This window comes from Grampus griseus (genome assembly GCF_964374135.1).
Source record: "Grampus griseus genome assembly, chromosome: 5".
Classification (NCBI taxonomy): Eukaryota; Metazoa; Chordata; class Mammalia; order Artiodactyla; family Delphinidae; genus Grampus; species Grampus griseus.
Genome location: NC_138998.1, coordinates 115,342,593 through 115,364,786, shown reverse-complemented (window position 1 = coordinate 115,364,786; position 22,194 = coordinate 115,342,593). Strand labels below are relative to the sequence as shown.

General features: G+C 35.4%; 1 protein-coding gene across 1 annotated transcript in view; it reads left to right on the top strand.

Moving 5' to 3' along the window:
- NRIP1 (nuclear receptor interacting protein 1) overlaps positions 1–22,194 on the top strand; it is a 97,242-nt gene that overhangs the window by 8,492 nt on the left and 66,556 nt on the right. The window contains exon 2 of the transcript XR_014296743.1: positions 10,088–10,165. The gene's annotated coding sequence lies outside the window, so the exon portion shown is untranslated. The remainder of the gene's footprint in view (positions 1–10,087; positions 10,166–22,194) is intronic.

The following is a 22,194-nucleotide window of genomic DNA, read 5'->3' as shown; positions in this document are numbered from 1 at the left end:
AACTTTGAACCAAAAGACTCAAGCTGAGTAGTTCCCTCTACACTAAAAGGTAGTCAGGTTGAAACTGTATTGGAGACACAAAGATGAGTAATAATGCTCATATACATAGTATTTTCTAGTGTGCTTTGGATTTTGAAATGCCAAATAAATGTTGGATAAACAAAAGGGTTTGTATAAAAGCTGCAAAGGAACATTCTTTTATTAAGAAACTATATTGTATCTGGCCAAATAAGAGAGAAACTGTGTAAGTGAACAATCTGGGTAAAAAAATTTTTCTGGAGTTCAGATATGTATTTATATTATTTCCCTAACACATCCATGCCTTTTAAAAAAGTTAATTGAAATAGACTGAATCTGCATGAGGTCAAGGATTGAAGATGGAAGGTGTTTATTATTCACCACCTGGTTCTTTCCCAATATCTGGATGTTTGGTATTATTGAGGCAGAACTCAAAGCAATGCATTGTTCAGTCTGTTAGTAAAATGCTACTCTTACCTGTCTTGGTAATCCTTGACTGACCTGAATCAACGTTATGTTTTCTTCTGTTTTTGTTTTTGTTTTTTTTTTCTGCTTCTTCTTTTGCTTGGGCTTTCACAAACTGAAGTACTTTCATAGAATCCTTAGATATCAGGTTGGAAGGAAATTTGATAGAAGCTATGGAATTTCTGGGTTTAAGTGTGCTTGTTTTAGAGGTACCTTGTCCTACTTCCTCATTTTCAAACAAGTCGGTGTATAGAGGCATCTTACTTAGCAGAAGAGCACATAGGATAGGTAGTTGGTGTGGACTGTGAATCAAATAGTGATAAGTGCTACTATTTCACTTACACACCTTTTTCTTTTCTCTTGATCCTCCTCTATTTTTGTTTCCTTTTTCCCCTGTTTTCCCTTTTGTTCTCTTAATTTCTCACTTGTTCTTTTCTTTTTAACGGCTAGGTATCCGTGTGACACAGTAGGGTACATGATTGCTCATCTTCCAACATTTTTGACATTGTTGTTAATTTAAAATTTCCAAAACATTTTTTGTCTGCATCTTACGGAGGAGGACACACTGAGCACCTAAGAATTTAAAACCAACAAGCTGGCAACTGGCTAAACCCAGGGTGAGAAATCAAGTCTTGATTTATTTCACACTCTTTTGTGTGTTTGTTTATTTTTGCTAAAGCAATCTCAGAAAGAGGGGCTTTCTGTACCAGGTGTTAAGGAATAGTTAATAACCTTTGGTGATGGGTCCAGCAGTATACTAAAGCTAAGCTAACCCCAAGGGAGGACCTCTGATAATCAGGACTGGGTCTTAAGGAGGGAGTGAGCCGGACCGACCGTATCCTTGTTTTTTTTTTTTTTTTGTGGTACGCGGGCCTCTCACTGTTGTGGCCTCCCCTGTTGCGAGCACAGGCTCTGGACGCGCAGGCTCAGCCGCCATGGCTCACGGGCCCAGCCGCTCCGCGGCATGTGGGATCTTCCCGGACCGGGGCACAAACCCGTGTCCCCTGCATCGGCAGGCGGACTCTCCACCACTGCGCCACCAGGGAAGCCCTCAGCCTTGTTTTTCGTAGCCTGTTTCCTTCTCATGCTATTAGAATATGGTGTTCAGGACAGTCTTGGGATTCATTTGATAGTCTAGAACTTGGGGTGTGTTTTCTAGGGTGAGAATTTAAGAAGAGAAGCTTTACAGTACAGGTGCGCATCTGTTCATGCATTAGCTTTGTCTCTACGTGTCATATACATTTTTGAGTTCTATTTAAAATTCAGTAGGGAAACTTTTGTCGATTAACAGAGCCAGGTGACTTTAGTTGACTAGTGTGACCAGAACGATCACAGGCCAGCTGCGCTTACTACCGAAGAGTAATATTCTAAAACCATTAGTGGAGGTGGTTGGGTCTGTTGGTTCAGTTGGGAACATAATACAAAGGTTATGGGCCCCACTCTGTATTCTCCTTTGAGAAGGTAGCATATCGGATGCGAGGGCACTGTGTAGACCAGGGGTGATCAGTGCCCTGAACCAAGTGCACCGAGGTCCACCCCTCTAGAAAGAGAGCAAGAGAGAAGAAACCTAATGGTAGCCGTTGATGTGGGCCACAGACTGACCACATTCCTCACCTTGGTGAAGCAAATTGGAAAGGAATATTCTCACTCATGGGACAGTGGACAAGAGAGTGTAGGTGCTCAGTACAGTCTCCAAACCTCTAACAAGATCATATTTGTCTCTCACAATTCCTTGTACCCCTGATTGTGATAGTCTCACACTTGGTTAATGTCTGTCCTCCTCAAGAGAGGGTAAGTTCCATGAATAGGAGCTTATTCATCAGTGTATTGTTGGTGCTGTAGATGCCTGGCATACAGAAGGTTGTTAAAACATTTGTTGAATTGAACTGTACCAATCCCAACTATTGGTGAAATCTGGCTTTTTTGGGGGGTTAGGAATGGGGCCTTTGTGTATTTATACATTAAAAACTGCTAAATATTATGACTAACTTATGCATAATAGCTGCTGTTCTACATTTTTTCTTTGGTCTATTTAAATTAGAACGTCTATAAGAAATAATATTTCTTCCTTGAAATTTATCATCTTCTTTCCAGGCATATTTATTATGAAGGAAAAAGTGAAACTAACTGTTGGTGACATTATAATTACTTGACATTGTTCTGTAATACTAAGTTTCTTCAAAAATACACAATTTAGGGCTTCCCTGGTGGCGCAGTGGTTGAGAGTCCGCCTGCCGATGCAGGGGACACGGGTTCGTGCCCCGGTCCGGGAGGATCCCACATGCCGCGGAACGGCTGGGCCCGTGAGCCATGGCCGCTGAGCCTGCGCATCTGGAGCCTGTGCTCCGCAACGGGAGAGGCCACAACAGTGAGAGGCCCGCGTACCGCAAAAAAAATAAAAAGTAAAAAATAAAATACAAAATTTATAACATATTAGAATGCATGTTCAGAGAAATTTGGGGGGGCAACATTTAATTTTTTTAAAGAAATGAAACAATATTTCTAGAGCCTTATGGGCAATTTCCTTGGCCTTACTTGCAGTAGTTATAAGGATCCACCAGCTCAGCACATTTAATTGCATTGAATTTGACTGCTTGGGACACTGGAGGCATCTCAGAATCTCATGTTTAGCATTAATTTTGGCGTTCAGTAATCTTAAAAGTTAGAATCAGGAAGGACTTGATGATTCAAAACCTAGTAAATTATAGACCTTAAGTAGTATATGAAGCCCTTTTGTTATTTTTTAAAATTAGGATTTGCTCTTCACTAGAGGTGAATTTTCTGACTGTTAGAGCATTATCACGTTCAACTTGATTAATAATGCTAAGTTGGAAAAGAAAATTATTTTAAAATAGAGCTCAGAAATTTATAGACCAGCAATTACTTTTCAAATGCTAAAGAAAATGTGTAGATTATCTGGGACATACGTATACAGCACTGAGATTTAACAGATGCTCTTAAAATGACTTTAACCCAGTTTCTTGCTTGTGAAGACAAAAGTTTTTACTAAACTTTATGCATGCTTAGAAATAGATGCTTTTTGTAAACAGAAAAAACACCTCTCAGGGCTCACATATTTTTCTATTCACAAGTAAATAGCTGTGAATCACATAAATCATAGTAAAAGAAGATATACAGGCTAATGGACTACTGTCCAAAGTAAAAGAGTAGAAAAATGAGCACATTCACTATTAATGTGGTATATTCTACTTTGTGTTTGCATCAGCGCTGAGCTGCTCTTTCCTCTCAGTTGTTCCTTTGTGTCAGTCAATATGTTGTAGAGTATGTGGATTCTATGCACTAGTATAACTTTCCCACTGTTAAATTCCTCAGTGTCTGAGACCCAAACTTAATTTCTATTTTTATGAGCTGACTCTTGTAATTAAGGCATGATATCTCATTTAAATTAACAATATCATGGACAAGAAAGTCCTACCGTATGGCATAGGGAACTATATTCAATGTCCTGGGATAAACCATAATGGAAAAGAATATAAAAAAGAAAGTGTGTGTGTGTGTATATGTATGTGTGTGTGTGTGTGTGTGTGTGTGTAAAAAAACCATATCCTTTGCAGGAAAAAAAGGTGACTGACACTCTGAATCATTAGTTTGCTGCTAGTTGTTCTTGCTGTCAGTGTGTTTTCCCTTTGACTGCTCATCCACCTGTGTTATGTTTCATATTGTAAATTCTTGTGTATATTCCTTCTGTTGATGCCAAGAAAGTACCATTCTAATAACATAAGCACATTCACTTTGAGTTTTACTTTTGTACACATTCTACTTTTATCCCTTAAAAAGTAGTAAATTCTGTCATTGAAGTTGTTCATCACTGTTTCTTTTGAAAATTGCTATATGTTCCACTTAATGGCATATTATCTTAACCTGTAAGGTTCCAGGTTGCTAAAGGCAAAAATGACGGTATTGGTTAATACTGAAAGTAGATAAAAATGGGTCTTTGGGCAGTCAATAAGAGGATAAAATTAAAATCTGACTTTAAATCTTTCAAAAATCTGAAATTAATATGCATTTCCTCACATGAATCACAGGTAGAAATCCAAATTTTGTTTGATGTTATTAATGTTTGTTTTCACGTGTCATAGTGAGAGTGGTAAAACAGTTTTTTCTAGTTGTATGAAGTAAGTGGAAAGGGGAATAGCACTTATTACTATATACTAAAACTAAAATTCCCCTGTGATGATAGCATGTTAGTTTGGACTATGTTTGATTTTACTTTACAGTGAATTTTAAACTTTTTTGGGATTCTGGTAAATGTTGAAGAGCAATCAATTTACATATAGGTGTAAAAAAGGTATTTTTAAAGATAACCAGCTTTTTCCATTTGAGGATAAGTAGCAAGTTGTAATTGCTTTCTGTAGCTTCAGTCATTTGTTCTATTGAATACTTAAATGAAGTATCAGTGAAGAAAGAAATTTGTACTTGCACCTATTGCCTTGGGAGTGTTGCAGAATTTAGCAGTTCTCAGATGGCCATTGTTCCTTTTAAAAAAGAAAAGTCATGAGCAGATAGAAAATTTTGGTGTGGGGAGGAAAGGAAATATTACCTCAAAACTCTGTGGACGTGCTCATTTGTTTTGCTTTAGGCCTATTTGTGTAGTAGTGAATTTTAGTGGGTGGTGAAAAGTAATAATGTGTTGAAAATACTAGTATCCTTAACACACTCCTGGGTGGTTTGACTATAAATCAGAGACACGATGGAGAATAAAGGATCAGAGCTAGAGATTAGATAGGTTTCAGCGTGGTTCAACTGAAGCTGTGAAATGGGTGAGTCATTTAATGTTTTCTGGCCTCAGTTTGTAAAATAAGGGGGTGAACAAGAATGATCATGTGGTTCTTCTAGACTATCAGAATCAGTATCACTTCAAAAGTGAGGTTTTACTGTCACATGCATGGAGTAACAGGGTGCATAGAACTAAGGGCTGTGAGGATGTCCCTCATGATTTTTTGAGCTTGGCATTTAATATTTTACAGCAAAGTTTTTAGTTTAACATAATTGAACTTGTACTAGATAGGGTTAATAGGCTAGAACAAAAGGTCAAAGCATAAGGCATTAGGCTTAATTAAGGGAGAGCAGGAGTGGCAGGGAGTGTGTGACAGCTAAATGGGTTTCCCACAGACTAATGTCGGTTCCCGTGCAACCATGCCTCAACTTAAGAGGGTTATTTTGTGCAAAGGGCAGCAGTGATTAGCAGTTTGACATGCCAGACACTTCTGGCCAATCCCATCTGTTTTAGAGGTTAAAAAAGCACACCTTTATGAGCTGATGGATTGATTTGTGTGCCCGTCTGGTAAAGATTAGAAGTCCAAGGCCAATGCAGTAAATGTCAGTTATAGAATATTGTACTTTCTTCGTTGGCTCATTGTTTTTTAACCGTCAACTGTTTTATAATGGGGGATAACTGCTGTTTATGGAGTCGAGTGCAAGATGGGTGGGGGAACAGGTGAGAGAGGAAGAAAAATATTTCCTAGATGGAACTGTCAGTTAACATATTCCATAGCAAGCGTTTCAAATGGAGATATGGACTCCTCTAGATACACTTCATCTTATGGAGTGTTTTTGGTCTGTTCCTTACAGGTTGAGTCATATTGTTCTTTTCTGAGTGTTATCTGAGCAACCTGTCAGTCCAGGATTTAATTTTACTTTGAGAATTGATAAGTTTCTTTATTTAGGTACCTCTTTTTTGGACAAGATAGATCATTTATCTCTGTACCACTGTATATATTTAAACAGTGTGTAATATTTAGTTCATTGACTTCCTAGGGAGAGGTAAGGAAAAGAAAAGAGAAAATGGAAAGAGGAGCACACACATGCATACTTGCTATGTGGGCAGGATTTACTATGCTCACCTGAGGCTGATGCATGCTGTTAAAATGAAGTGTGTCAGAACCTAAGCTTGGACTTTTTTCTTCAACTTTGAGAGCTGTAAGAGTGATGCCATTAATATAGTTCATTTTCAGTTCACGGTTGTAGCTCATTTAAAGACACACAAAGGCTAGACTGTGATTATAAAAATTGGTTTTAACATATTCTAATATCCAAGGAAAGGATAATTTATGTGTATGAAATAGAACTTTAGATAAATATTGTGATCATAATCAATGAGCTTTAGGAACATAAAGCATTCAGTCTTTTGGATGGACAGAGGGAAGTGTTTGAGAAATAACAAAAGTTATATTTATCAGAAAATTACCATGAGCCTGAGATCTGAAATCAGATAAAAATGTGACCAAGAACACTGGAAGCAATATTAGAGGAGGCTGGTTGGCCCCAGTGCTTTTATCCTTGTCAAGATATGTGAACCATGAATTGCTTGTTACATAGTTATACAGATTATCTATATCATGTTAAAGCCTGAATTACTTCTTATAGAAAGGATTAAAATATCTAAAGAAGATATGGTCACTGAAAGTTATATGTGGATCGTAATAGTAACTAGTACTTTTTAAAATACATGTATACATTTATTTTGCTACTAAGGTATTCCAAAGTGAATTGGCTTAACATATAGAGAGAAATTGAGATTTTATTTTATTTCTCATTTAAACAGGACAAAGTGGCATCAGGGTGTTAGAGTTTGTTTAAGAATATAGTACTTAAATATATTTTCATCCTTGTGTTCTTTGTGGAGTATCATCAATTGAAATGATTGGGATCTAATACAGATTTACATGAAAAGAGTCTTGCCCTTCTAGGTAGGGAGAGAAGGTGAAGAAGCATAAATTTTATAATATCATTGCTGCTTTTTCACTAAATCATTTTTAAATTGCAAAAGTTTGGCTTGAGCAGTATAGAAATGCTTTGGTAGTACATTAAATGTGGGAGATTTATCTAATTTAATGGACAGAAACTTCTTAAATGAATCTCCTGGTGATGTTATATTAAACCGAAAAAAATATTTGAGGCTCTACATTTGTACTAATATTACAGACATTTTTAAAGGTCTCTAGATCCTAACATTTAGTTTCCTTCTCTTTTCTCCAGTAAATTCAAGTGCCAATAACATCTAGTTTGTGTTAGAATTTTACTAAAGGGAAATATTTTGTAGGATTAACTTGTTTTTGTGTGTTATGATATATTCTGAGGTTTTGAGGAATACACATTGTCCCTCGTAATTTATGGTAATCAGTTTCTGTCAGTCAGTTGTATTTCTTTACTTTTACTAATGTGGTATTACTGGCTTTGAGACGTAAAAGTCTGCTCCTCTAAGCAAATTAGTTGAGTATTTGCTTAGGTTATGAAAAATGAAAGCAGAAATGCTTAGTATACTTAACATCCTGTGTTTGCAGTTCTTGTCCTAAAAATTGTTACAGCTTTATAACCTGAATTTTAGTTGTTAGAAATTTTTATGAAACAATGGAAAAAATAATAGCCCTACTTCATATTTTGATTTTAAATGCTGTTAAGGCATAGAATTGCCCTTTGCCTCTGTTCAGGGAGATTGATTTTAATAAGAAAACCATAATATATGGTGGACTTACCAAGTACATATTCTTATTATATTTTATATGTATGTTTATAAAATCAGTGTGTATATGTATGATATATTTCAGATAGAGATGTTAGAGATGGCTGCACCTGTTGATTGCATTAAGCTTTGGGTGTCTCCTGATGAGGGAGGGAGAAGGTCTACCCCACTGCCCAAGCGCATCATTCCTCCTCCTTGGTAAATTGCACACATTTTACTTTTTTGTATTCTGTGACCTTGCAGTCAGTGACTTCAGCCCAGAATAGTTTCAAAGTCATGTAAATGAATGCAATTAAGGTATTGCTTATCATCTTACATAGTTCAGATGGAGCTTTATTGGATCGAGAGGTTTGTTTGCTTTATGAGGAAGGTCAAAGTAAGGTTAAATTTTATTACATAAAATGATTTGGTAATGTTTTTATTTGGTTGCTGAAAAAGTAGTGTCCTAATAGGAAATGATAAGGCTTTTTTTTTTTTTTTTAATCACTACTAGGTCTCTTCAGGGTTTGTTTGTTTGTTTTTTCTATTTTAAGGCAATGCCAGCTGTCTACTAGTAAAATTCTAGGAATATTCTGCCTTAGTTATCATTCTAGGTATTTTTGACTTACACATATAAGTGACATTCCCAGCTGCTGATGGAGGGTAGCTTAGGAGCTGCTGATGGTGTGCGTAGAGGGTTTGTGTTAACGTCCAGTTACCGTGCCAATTGGTGCAGGACCTCAGACAGCAGGGCTAGAATCCCAATTCACCTGGGCAGAAAGGAGCCCTGCCACCAGCCGGCTGATTGTAGGGGTTGGGAGAGTATTGACATAGATACCAGGAGAGTCTTGCTAATGAAGAACAGAGCGAAAGAAGGGAGACGGAGAGGGAGCGAGAATGAGAATTGAGTGTGCGTGTGTGTTTAGGTATGTATGAAGTATGAAATTTTTAAAAAGGCGAGTATTCTTCCTTGTAGTTGGCTCATATAACTACCTGCTTCCCTTTGCTGGTATTATTTTTACTTCAGCATGGTATATGAGTTGACAAAGTCTCTCAGATTCGGTGATTCATAGAGCAGACTTTCACTCAGCATCAGCTCTATGCCTTGCACCATGCTAGGTGCTGGAGGATTCAAAGATGAATGCAAGGCTCACAGTCACAGGGAGAATAACAGTAAGCAGGATACAGAGAAAGTGACCCAGAGGCAGAGTGGTTGAACAGCCTGCCTCCCTAGGATGTTAAGGAAGCATCACTCAAAGAAATTTGTAATCTATATATGGTTTTAAGGAGACTGAAGGGCACTGGTAAAATTAAGTGATAATGAAAAATACTTTATTTGGGGAGTTTAAGGTTTAGGTTTATGGATTTATTTGGAGGCTAAGCTATAATCCTTGAGAACCAATCATAGGCTGTGGGATAGGAATTGAGAATTCTAAAAATGTAAACCAGACATAAATGCAGTGGGTGATACGAGTGGAATGCTGCTATGGTGGAATCTCGGAGTTTGCACCATACCTGTCTTATCACCAACTGGTCTCACTGTCCATTGGCCTATTGGTCAATATACAGTTTCCAAGGCCACCACAGTGTTAAAGTGTGGACTCTGGGTCTTGCTGGCCTAAAACTTTTTCACCCACTCTTTCGTTCTTAAAAGTATAAACTGTCCACATGTCGATGTCATTGTGTATCTAGGAAGGTTCTAATTCCAAGTTTAACATTTTTTTGTTTCTAATGGTCTAGAAAAAAAAAATGAGGTGTTTCAGTTCTTGTGTTGACTACCAAATAATTCTAATACTTTTTCTCCCAGAATCCTTGATCAGAATTCCTCTTGGTCATTGACATTAACTTCTCACACACTTGAGAATTGGTGATATAGTCTTTAATGCAGTGTAAAGACAGATAAGTAGTGTTTGGGTATAAATAATTTTGTAATGCGTATTTTTGATCAGATGTGATCAACAGCTATGCCCAAGGAAAACATGTATAATTAGGAATTTTTTTACTTGCAATACATCTTTTTTTTGTCATTTTTTCAGATTTTGTTTTTCAGTCAGTAGTTAAGGGTTGTTTGTGAAACGTGCTATTGAAATTCTTTGAAATAAGATGCAACTTGAAGTAACACTTATTTTTATTAATTTTCAGAGTGTTTGGATTGTGAGCAATTTAAGCTCTATCCTCAGGATCCATTATTTTAACATCTGGGAGAAACACATCCAGAAGGTATTGTATTTTGTCTCACTGCTCCACTTTTTAAAATGTAGTTAAGCCTTTTCAGTTATAGGAAAGAAAGAATATTATGCCATATTTAATTGTTTAGTTTTCTTAAGTTTCAGATATTGATAAACTAGTTGTTTGACATTTGTAACAGAGGAGAGGGATACATTTCAGTGTTGGTAAATTATGAATTTTGTGTGAGTAAAAGGAATCTGGTTTAGATGGAACCAGTTTTGCCTTTTTTAAACATCTGAGATATTTACATTTTACCTTTTCAGCATAGTACTATTTTAAAGAATGTTTTGATTTGAAAATGAGTTATAAAAAGTTTCTGTTTATCTAAGACCATGTGAAATATACATTAAGCATTCAGGCAGTCTTAAAGTTCTTACTGCCTATGACAGTTCTACCTTCTAGCGTAGGGACCAGCTGCCATCTGTGTTTTCATAGGGCCCACGGACATATTCACCCAGGTCACCTGACTCTGCCTCTGACCATCCATCTGCTAAGTTCCCTCTGCATTATCACATGTGTCTAGGTTGGTGCAGCATAATAATTCATTTGCTCATAGACCCTGAGTCTCAGGACATGTGATGTATTACTAGGAAGGAAGGATATTAAGATTGTCAGTTGAGAAACTTACCTGCTTTGTGTTTCTGTCCTTTACAACCCCAAGACCCAGTGTGGATACACCAGCCGATCTGGCTGAGGTCAGTGGTGAACACAGTTCCCTTCAGCCATGCCCCAGGGTTTCCTTCTTGGTGTCCACTTTGATACCTCCCCACAAGTCTTGTGTTTGTCTTTTATAAAACTTAGCAGCTGTCTTGCTTGGAGTAGACACAGATGAAGGAAGAATGCATACATACATTTAATAAGATAATATATTTGTTAAAGTTGTAGTGAATAGGTCAAGTTCTTTGAGTACATATTACTCTATTAACTGTATAGTCATGATTTATATTCACATGAAATGACACAAAAATCAGTTTTACAAATTTTCTTAAATAATCACTTGTCAAGCACTATGAGTTTCTAGGATTGGATGAATATAGTCTTTTATATTTCCATAGAACATTGTATTGAACTCTGTATGTTCAAGGTTATTCACTATTAGCAAAACAGCATTTTCTCCCTCTTCCTGTCAGAGGGGGAGGGTAAAAGCAAATAAGAAATCTAAATAAGCACATTAGGACTGTAAAAGGACTTCTAGTGAACTCCCAAATACTAAATTTAATTTTTATGTATGCTTTATCAATGAAAGAAAGGATATGATCAGAAACCCTGAATTTTGTGGAGTTTAAAGTTATCTTTTTAAACTAAGAATTAACTACTATAATTACATATTTAAAGACATAAACATTCAAATAGTTCATAACTATTAGTTATAGAGAAAATTATTACACTTTTTAAAGACATTGGGAATTATCCATTTATGAAAATTTATCAGATAATCTGAAAATTAAGAGTAGGTTGAATAGAATTGAACTGATTACTAGTTTTTATTAATAAAAAGTGGCAAAGAAATTAAGTTTAGTTGTAGAGTTGAGTAGAAAAATTCTTGTGTAAATTCTGAATAAGAATTGATTTTAAGTAATTCTTTTGAAAATAACTCATGATATGTCAGACCCTTTTTTAAAAAAAAAGTTACTTATATTTAAAAAAAAAAACAAAAACCACTTTACAGAAGTCTAACTTCATGTAGTTAAATTGGCACTCTTGCTAGTTCAGAGATTTTTTACGTAAGCGTACCCTGCGTAACTACACTACACTCTACCCCAGGAGCTTTGTTTGGTGTCTTTCCTGGTCAATACTGCCTTCACCCAACAGAAGAACCAGTCTTTGGCATCTTTTATCTTGGATTAGTTTTGCCTGTTACTGAACTTTATACAATTGGAATCATGTAGTATGAACTCTTTTATGTCTGATTTTTTTGATTAACATTATGTCTTTGAGTCATCCATGTGTGTATCATCTCCCTCTCCCCCCACCCAGTCGTATATATTCCATTGTATGATTATACCATCATTTATCCCTTCTACAGTAAATGAACATTGAATATCTTTCCAGTTTGGGGTTAAAATAAGGCTGCTATGACCTTTTTTTTAATCTTTTGATAGAAATAAGCATTCATTTCTGATAAGTCTATGCACAGGAATGGAACTGCTATGTGGTGGAGTATATATATGTCTAACTTCAGTAAATAGGTACTTGGAGCACTTTTAAGGATATTTAGGAAATGTCAGTCAGTGTATCTTTTACTAATGATGGTTCTTATTGTGCAATGGACTTTTCTCCAACTTTACATAAACTCTAAAGTTGTTTTTTAGGAGTTATGAAATTTTCCCATCTGTTAAAGTTAAGTTGTCTGTTTTCTGATTCCATTATGATATGTGTTTGGTTCATGAAACTTAGATCTACCCTAACTCTAGTGAAGGGAAATAGGACATAGAACCCTCCTATACATACTTATGACTAAGGAAATACTGAAAATGGATTTTGAAACAAATTAGACATATCATATAATGAAGACTTTTACTTTATTGTTGAATTTTTTGGAAACCTCTTTGAATATCTAAAACCGTAGATGCATTTGAGTTTCTGATAAATGTTTCTTGCTACCTTTATCTGTGTTTGTATTACTCTGTTTGGTGATCTAAAGTGAAATTATTCATTCTAGAATGTAAGTACTTGAGAAATTTTGTATTAATCTTTTTCTCAGTTTTTATTATAGAGAAGAGCTGTTCAATAGAAATATAATGTGAGCTCAGATTTTTAGTTTTCTAGTAGGAATGTTTAAAAAAAGGAAAAAGAAACTAGTGAAGTTAGTACAATATTTTATTTATCCCAACATCTGAAAACTATTATTCCATTGCTTAATTAGTATAAAATTATGAGATATTTTACATTCTTTTTTTTTCATACTAAGTTTTTGAAATTCAGGGTGTATTTTTACTTTACAGCCCATCGCAGTTCAGACTAGTCAGTTTTAAAGTACTCAGTAGCCACCTGTGTCTTGCAGACAGCATGGTTATAAAGTTACATCTCGGATTTTTTTAAAGATAGTGCTTTAGTCTAATTCATATCTAGTTAAAATTATCCTAAAAAATTCAATAGAAAGATGCCATGCAGATTCTTATATAGTATGTTTCAGTAGGTCTCAAACAGCCTGTTTCCTTCAGTGTTGGAATAAATAACATTGTTTTTTTTGTTTTGTTTTTGGTTGAACATGAGATACAGCAGTTAGCCAGTGTTTACAGGACATTTGTATGAAAAATACATATCTTTAAACTGTAAAATCACAATCTGTAACAACAGATCAACATCGTCCATCTTCCTCGAGGTTATATGCTAGATAGAATTTTAGTTTGTTTTTTCGTTTTTTTTTTTGAGCATGGCTGGTTTACTTTTAATATGATAAATTTACATATGATGTAACCCCACTATCTTCTGAGTAAAATAGGGCAGCTAAAGAAAGGTTGTATGTATACATATAGATGTACCTATGACTTTTCATCAATGAGGATATTTAAAGTTTACCTAGATTTTGAGAGTTAATGTTTCTTCATGTATATATTTGCCAAGTGAGATGTAGCAAGAGCTGTCAGTTGTCTCACGTGAACTTGGGTCAGATTTTGCTACCAGATTGGTTTGCTTTAAACTTTTTAGTGTTCAGAATTTGGAATGTGAATAAGGAACTACTAGTCTGTGAAAATGGTCATGTGTGGCAGGCTGTCATAAGCGGTAAAGCCCAGTAAGCAATACTGGCCATAATCACATGTGTTAGTGGTTATTTTGGGTTCCTGATATAAGGTAGTTTTTTTATAGCCATTCCCACCAACACGTTTTTTAATAGCACTCCCTCCTCCCTTTTAAATGAAGTCAACTATACTTTTTGACACCCAGTTATAATAGTACATGGTATTTTTTAAAAAAAGAAAATCAATCCTCTGCTTATAAAAGCCCTTCACCTCAGTTATAGTAAAACTAAAGTTCTTGCATTAGCTGATAAGGCCGCGGCATCTTCTTGATGAGGCCAGTGCTGGTGACCACTCCACTCAAAGTGGGAGCTGCATCTCCACTCTCTTTTCATTTTCCACAGCACTTGTCACCTTTAAAATACTATGAATATTTTAAATTAATTGTTTATTGATTGTTTTCCCCTTCTAGAACGAAAGTGCTCTGAGAGCAGGAATCTTTTTCTGTTGTGTTTGTCACTGATATATCTGAAAGAACCTAGAATAATTCTGGGCATCAATTGGTATGGCCACTATGGAAAACAGTATAAAGTTTCCTCAGAAATTTAAAAATAAAACTACTATATGATCCAGAAATCCTACTTCTAGGTATATATCCAGAGAAAGTGAAATCAGGATCTTGAAGAGATATTTGCATTCTTATTTCTTTGCAGCATTATTTACAATAGCCAAGACATGGAAGCAGCCCACATGTCCATTCACATATAAGCGGATAAAGAAAATGTATCTACATAAAGTGGAATATTATTCAACCTTAAAAAAAAAGAAAATCTGTCATTTGTGACAACATGGGTGAACGTAGAGGACATTATCCTAAGAGAAAAAAGCCAGATACAAAAGAATAAATACTACATGACCCCACTTATATGAAGAATCTAAAAGAATCAGACTCATAGAAGTAGAGAGTAGAATCGTGGTTACCAGGAAGTGTGGGAGGGGGAAACAGAGAGCTAGCTGTTGGTCAAAAGGTACAAACTTTCAATTACTGAAGTCCTAGAGATCCACTGTACAGCATATTACCTATAGTTAGCAATAGTGTATTTTATACTTAAAAATTTGCTAAGAGTAATGTTAAGTGTTCCTATCACACAAAAAGAGGGTAGGAGGAAACTTTTGAAGGTGATGTATGTGTTTATGGTATTGATAATGGTGATGGTTTCACAAATGTATACTTAACTCTAAACCCATCAGTTGTATACCTTAAATATGTACAGCTTTTTGTATCTACATCATACCTCAATAAAGTGGTTTAAGAGAACACTGGACATCTAGAAGTAGCTCATAAGTATTTATTGACTAAATATTTATTGAATATATGAAGAAGATACACTAATTTTCACTCCTGAAAATTTGCCTTTATGGACTTTCTGGGGCAGGGAATATTTAAAGGAAGAGAAAACAAAAATCTTCAGTTATATTTGTAATAATACATTTTGATAATTTGAATTAGTTGAAATAATACATTTTGATAATTTGAATTAGTTTATTCGTCAAACTGATATGTATATCCCTATTAAAAGTAATATGTAAACATGAGGTTTTCCACAAATAGAGTGTAATATTATGGTCAGGTAATTTATCTTTGGAGTATACATACGTGCATTTTTCCGTTTCGTCATAAAATATTGGTAATCAGTTTGAGAAATACGTTTATAAGAGATATCCTGTGTTTCTGTAAAATATAGAGACATTCATTGTATTTTGGTATCTTAAAATTAGTATGAATCAGGCAGACCTTGTGGTTTTTAAGAAGTGGTGTCTATATAGTAAAGTATAGGTTATCGTTCCGTTTTATACAGATATTTTCTAATTGTAGTTTTTGAAAATTTCAGTTTGGGGTCATCTACAATAAATGTTTTTAAAATAGCATAAAAATGTAATCAAAGACTTGCAGTATTAAGAAATGGTATTTGCTACTCTAGAATACACTCAAAGCAGATATTATAAATGTTTATTCCATTATAGGATAGGTAACTTTATGAGATGACTTACGTAAAGTCTTTCCTGCAAGTCTGTTTGCAAGGTTTTGGTTTTATATTATGCCTTTATATATTCAGCACATGATAGCAGGCGACCATGTATATGACTATTTCTATAATCATTTTTATTAGAACAGGAAGAATTATGAGATTGATTTTTTTCTTTTTCCACTTCCATCTTCTAAATTCAAGCTTTAGTACTTCATACTTATTAGACAGTTACTGTAGTAGCTTTCTAACTGGTCTTTTACCTTTTAGTTTTTATTATCCAATATGTTCTACACACTACAGCACAATAAAACTTTCTGAAGAAATAATCATTACCCTGAACACAAAGACCTTTGCCCACAAGATAAAGGCCAAGTCCTGTTTCTACCCAGCTCCTGCATCATATTCCATTTGCCTAATCCTTGAGCATGTTAATTGCACACTTCTTAAACTGCCACAGTTTTTGCCATCTTCATCTCAGATGTGTTGTGATCTTCTTCTGTCTCTAGTTCTCTTTTACCAAAACACTACCCATCCTGTGATTTGTATGATCACCCTAAAGAAAGGAACACATGCCCTCTTGCACTCTTTCAGTAGTTGATGAGTACCATTCACATGACATCATTTTATTGGTCTTTTCAACAAGATTGTAAACTTCTGAAGGGAAGGGACCATATCTTTTATAAAATTGTGATTTACAAAGCACAGCTTGATGCCTCCCATATACAGGGTGATACAGGGTGATAAATTGAAGTGTTGATGAAAAAAACAACTCCAGGGTATACCCTGGAGCTTTAGAGACAAGCAAAGGATTTAAAAATTCATCCTGTATTCATTGTATATTATGCAAGTTATTTAAACTTATTGTGCAGTAGTTTTTGCATGGGGTTTGTGTGAAGATGAAATGATAGCGTGTATGTCAGAAATTTGTAGGTTCCAGAGTTTGATACAAGTGTTCGTGATAATACCCAAACTGTATTTTGTTGTGTATATAAATTTCTTTGGCTTAACTTAATGTGAAGTATACAGAATGTTGTTTTAATGTTCCTTACCTGAATGATGGCAAGATTGATTTAATGTTAGCTGAATGTGTATTCTAATAAATCTCTTTACTGTTCATCTGAAACAAGAACAAAAATCCAGATGCCTTTGGTGAACGTAATGAGTTACCTTTTTGGACTGCAACAGTTTCAAAGATGAATGAATTTAAAAGTTTTGTTAACTTTCCAAAATTGATCCTTAATTCCTCATACTGAATTACATTGGGGTTAAATACATTTTTTGAAGGGCATCTTTTCACAGATTTCCATAAATTTCTTAAAGGTGACCCCATCCCTGTCAGTTCTATTTCCTAGGAGTATTTAAAACTAAATAGCTTACCTGGCTAGTGCAGGTTTTAAACAGGACTGAATTTGTGAAAAGCTTTTTATTTGATTGGGGATAAGTTCTGGTGCTAAGAACAGTATTTTGGAATAGAAGAAGTTTCTGTCTTTCAGAGATTTTTTTCCCCTCAAAAACAAAATCTGAATGTCATGCATACCTGGATGATAGCTGTAAATTAGCTTAAAGGAAGAGGTAGGTTGAGGTTCAGGGGGAGATGAGTTTCATAAGACCAGCATCTTAAACCACGAATGCTGTCATCACACATAAAATAGGCCCTGAAAATGTGGGCCTGTTATGGTTCTCTGTATGATATTGGTGACACAGAGTGGTAACAGAAACTGAATTTGTAAGGAGGAGGAGGCAATGATTGTGGCTTCTGAGTCTTCCTTACTCGTAAGAAAATATGATGTGCAGTTCGGATAACATTCTTCGGACCACTAAAGAGGCTTGGGAAGTTAACCTTCTAGGCCGCCCGGATGCTTTTAGGCAGTCAGTAGAGAACCGTTACTTTATTACCTAGGGTATAAAGTTTAGAAAATATTAAGCCTTTTTTGTTTTTTTTTTTAAGGCTTGCTTTTACTTTATATTACAGACAAAAATTCTGAAAGAAAGTCTGTGTTTATTCTAATAGAAATAGATATAACCTGACAGTGAAAATTATTAAAGTTACACTGACGAGTGTATTAAAAATATGTGCATGGAGGTTTTGTATTAATACTGAGTTCATGCTAAGCTGCCATTTTCACGGTAATTTCAGGAAATAAGAAATGGATAACATTTTCATTTTATTTAAGTACTCCCATGAGTTTCTATTAAGGGTGAAAACGTCATGACAGTATTTGTTACAAAGTCACATCCAATTTAAACCTAGTCTGGTGACCACAGAATACTATTATTTTAGCTTAAGTCTTCTACAAAATAATGTAACCTCTTTTCCTCTTGGTTACTTTAATGTAAAATGAAGATTATCATGCTTTTTTTTTTCCCACCAAAATTGTCTGAAATAAATCTATGTGAACTATTTAAGACATTCAAGTTTTGGCATTTAGATTTTTATTCTGATAGGCTTATCACATGATCACTAGTCACTAGCTTATAAGCTTGTATTTTAAAAGAAAACATTTATTAGGGATAGGATTCCCATTTTCTCCTGGGAGAAGGCAGAAGTAGTTCTTTTCTTCCTTTGTTTTATTGAAAACAATAATTAACCCAAGGGATATATTTCTCTTTTACCTCTTACGCAGACACTTAAAAAGAGTTGCCACCATCATGGCCACAGTTCAATATGTGATGAGGAAAATGTTGGTCTTAGAATCTTAAGATTTATATTTGAGCCGTAGCTCTCCTTGGGGACTGCTTGCAAATTGCTTAACCTGAGCCTCAGTTTCCTGATCTGAAAAAGGAGGATACAACCTACATCACAGGAATAGTCCACAAAGTAAATGAGGAAATAAAGTTCGTTGTCACCAATGTAACGTTCTAGAAAGATAACATGTTATTGACAATGTTGTTAATTCTATATTTTTCAAAAGAAATAAGTTTTTGGATGACCACTGTTTACTCGCACACCCTTCTAAATTAGGATCTTTTCTTACACACATTTTGCATTTTCTTTCTTTGTTTCTCCTCCACTTTAAGGGTTTTCATAAACTCTGGTCTATACTTTTGAACGCCTTTCAAATTTGAACCAGTTAACATCTGCCACCTACTGACCCAGTTCTCTCCACCTCCTCTAATCCTGCCCTCCACATACACAGTTGCTTGTTTTTGCTGGGTGATTAAACTGGCCATCATTTGATTTTCAAAGATCTAGATTAATACAGGGTTAGAAACAGCAGCTTCTGAATGCATCTGAACGATATTTTTAGCAAGGTGCGTAACAGCCAGTAATAACTTCCCCCCCAAAGAACAGTTGGTAAAACCCCACATGGACTTGCTTTTTCTTTCATTGTATAGCATTTATAGGTTTTAAAAGTGATTTCTGCTCACATATCCAGATTAAAAACATTTTTTCAGTACGTATGAGTTTGTGAAATAACTCACCCCACGTGTAAGTACTTCAAAATGCATGCCCTTAACTACTATTTGAATTTTTATAGATTTGTACTTTTGCTAACTGCAAGAAGATAAAAGACCTAGCGCCAGTTCTTACTGGGTCAAGATTTATTTTAAAGTATCAACATTTCCTCAGCTTTTTGTTACTTAAAAAGTCGTACAGATTTTCCTGCAAAGAGGTTTAACAGGCTTTATTCCAGGAAGGAACATTCAGGATGCTTATGCTGTGGTAGTAACAAAAACAGTGTACAGTTGACCCTTGAACAAGACAGGAGTTGGGTCACCAGCCCCCCAACCTGTGCATTTGAAAATCTGCATATTACTTTTGACTCCCCCCAAACTTAACTACTAATAGCCTACAGTTGACCATAAGCCTTACCGATAAAATAGTCAGTTAACACATATTTTGTAGTTAAATGCATTATGTACTGTACTCTTACAATAAAGTAAGCTAGGGAAAAGAAAATGTTATTAACATAAGGAAGAGAAAATGCATAGTACTGTGCTGTATTCATCCATATGCTAAGTTTACATCATCTGTTAAGATGAATTGTCTGTCAGTACCTACGTCAATATTGTCTTATATGATGTAAAACGTTGTAGATGTTGTATGCTTTATTAACATTAGACATCAAACATGAAAAGATCATGTGAAAATTTCATATTTATTTGCAGACATAACAATTCATACGTTGATAATGAAGAAGAACAGTGTGGTCACTTTATGGTAGCCTAGTGTAATCAATACAGTTGTTTCACGGCAGCCCAGCCTATACACTAATGAATGAATCCTTATAAAATTTTTATGGCATACCGTATTACACTCATGTTCGGGGAGCATACTGTACAGTAATGTAATTCTTTGAAGGCAAAGTTATAAAACAGAAAATTAACACATTATTAATTTTATGTTAGATATCACTCACCTTATGCCTCTGTAAGGATAGACTAGTATCTACATACATTTTATACATTCATGACATACCTTTTTCTTAAGTTTTTGATATTTCTAGTCTAGGTGGTTTGTCTGAAACTGTTTCAAATTGTCACAGATCTCAAAAAAATGTCCAATATATTTATTGAAAAAAATCCACATGTAGGTGGACCCATGTAGTTCCGAACAAGGGTCAACCGTTTTTGGTGAATTTGTTAATAGAAATTGCCAGAAACTAGTCTACCCTAGAAATGTATTTTTATTTAAAGAGGCTAGTGGGGGCAGTAAGGGCTAGTATATATATTTGTGTCTTCAGCATAGCTCTAGGTGCAGAAAATTTGACTGTGATCTAAAAATAGACTATTAGTTTTTCGTGAAATGATCAGGAGACAAGTTGACCAAGGCAACTGGTTTGCCATGGTGGAGCCTTTATTGGTCAGTGGTCTGTGGAATGCATTGTAGAGGCACACTGACCTGAATCGGAATCATGGTGTACTCCTGACCTGCTGTATGACTTTGGGCAACCCACTCCACTGTTCTGAGCCTTAGTTTCTTCATCCGTAAAGTTACATAATATCTATTTTATAGGTAACAATTAAAGGAGATAATACATGACTTAACACTGTTGTCAATAACTGGTATTATTTGCCATCTAGTTAATAAAAGTTAATCATAATAGCTGGGAATTAACCCTCCAAATAGTTGTTTTAAAAACTTGCATTCCATGTTGAGAGTCATTAAAATATAGAAGTATATTTGTGGCTTTTAAAAAGTCTTCAGAAAACCATATTCAAGTCAAAGCAGTATTTACAGGTAAGTGGATTGAATTTGACAAGGATTGAGACACTGTGGTGTGTGATGGTTTTGAACAAGTGTGAATCCTACCTCTGCCACGTACTTAGTGACTGTTGGCTTTGGGCTAGTAGTCTTGCCTCCTAAGGCTCAGCATTCCCATCTGTAAAATGGGGATAATTTTATAGGGTTGTTTTGAAAATTAAAGGAATTAAACCGTAGAAAGCACAATGTAGTTCCTGGCACATGGTCTGTAGTAATTTTTAGTTGTTCTTTTTAGTCCACAGATAGATAACTTTTGGACACGGCCTTGAGTACTTGTGGGAAATATAGTTCCTAATTTTTTTGATTGAATGGTTAATGTTGGAATTTTGGGAGTAAATGCTTTTTTATTTGTATAACGTTTAGTTGACTTACATTAAAATAAAATACTACAATGCTCTGAATCTCTTGTAGTAAAAATGGCACCTAGTTTATGTTTTGTAAAAATAGATGTTTACACTGCATCTGCTACGGTCTGAATGTGTGTCTCCTGCAAAATTCATATGTTGGAATACTAACAGCGCTCCCACCCACTCACCCAAGGTGATGGTTTTAGGAGGCGGGGCCTTTGGGAGGTGATTAGGTCATGAAGGAAGAGGCCTCATGAACGGGATTAATGCTTATAAAAAGGCTCAAGAGAAATCCCTTTCCCCTTCTACCGTGTGAGGTATAGTGAGAAGATGGCTGTCTGTGAACCAGGAAACAGGCTCTCCCCAGGCAATCCGCCCTCACCTTGCTCTTGGACTTCCCAGCCTCCAAAACTGTAATAAATTTCTGTTGTTTTATAATAGAATACCAGCCTATGGTATTCTATTATAGCACCCTGAATGGCCTACGACGGCATCCATTTTTGTGGTCACTCCATGGCTTTGTGCTTTTAATCTAGTCTTTATTCGTGCATCTGCTTTCCTTCCTGTTTCATTTCTTGTATGTGGAGTGACCCAAAGAAAAAACGAGGTAGAGCAGGAAGAGGCAAAGATTGTACCAGAGGTCAGTAATAGTCAACCCTAGGCTGATCAGATGTACTTTCTGCATTAAAGCCCTCAGTTAAGTTGATTCATGACTACTTTTTGAAGTTTCACCAACACAATAATTTGTATTGCTTTT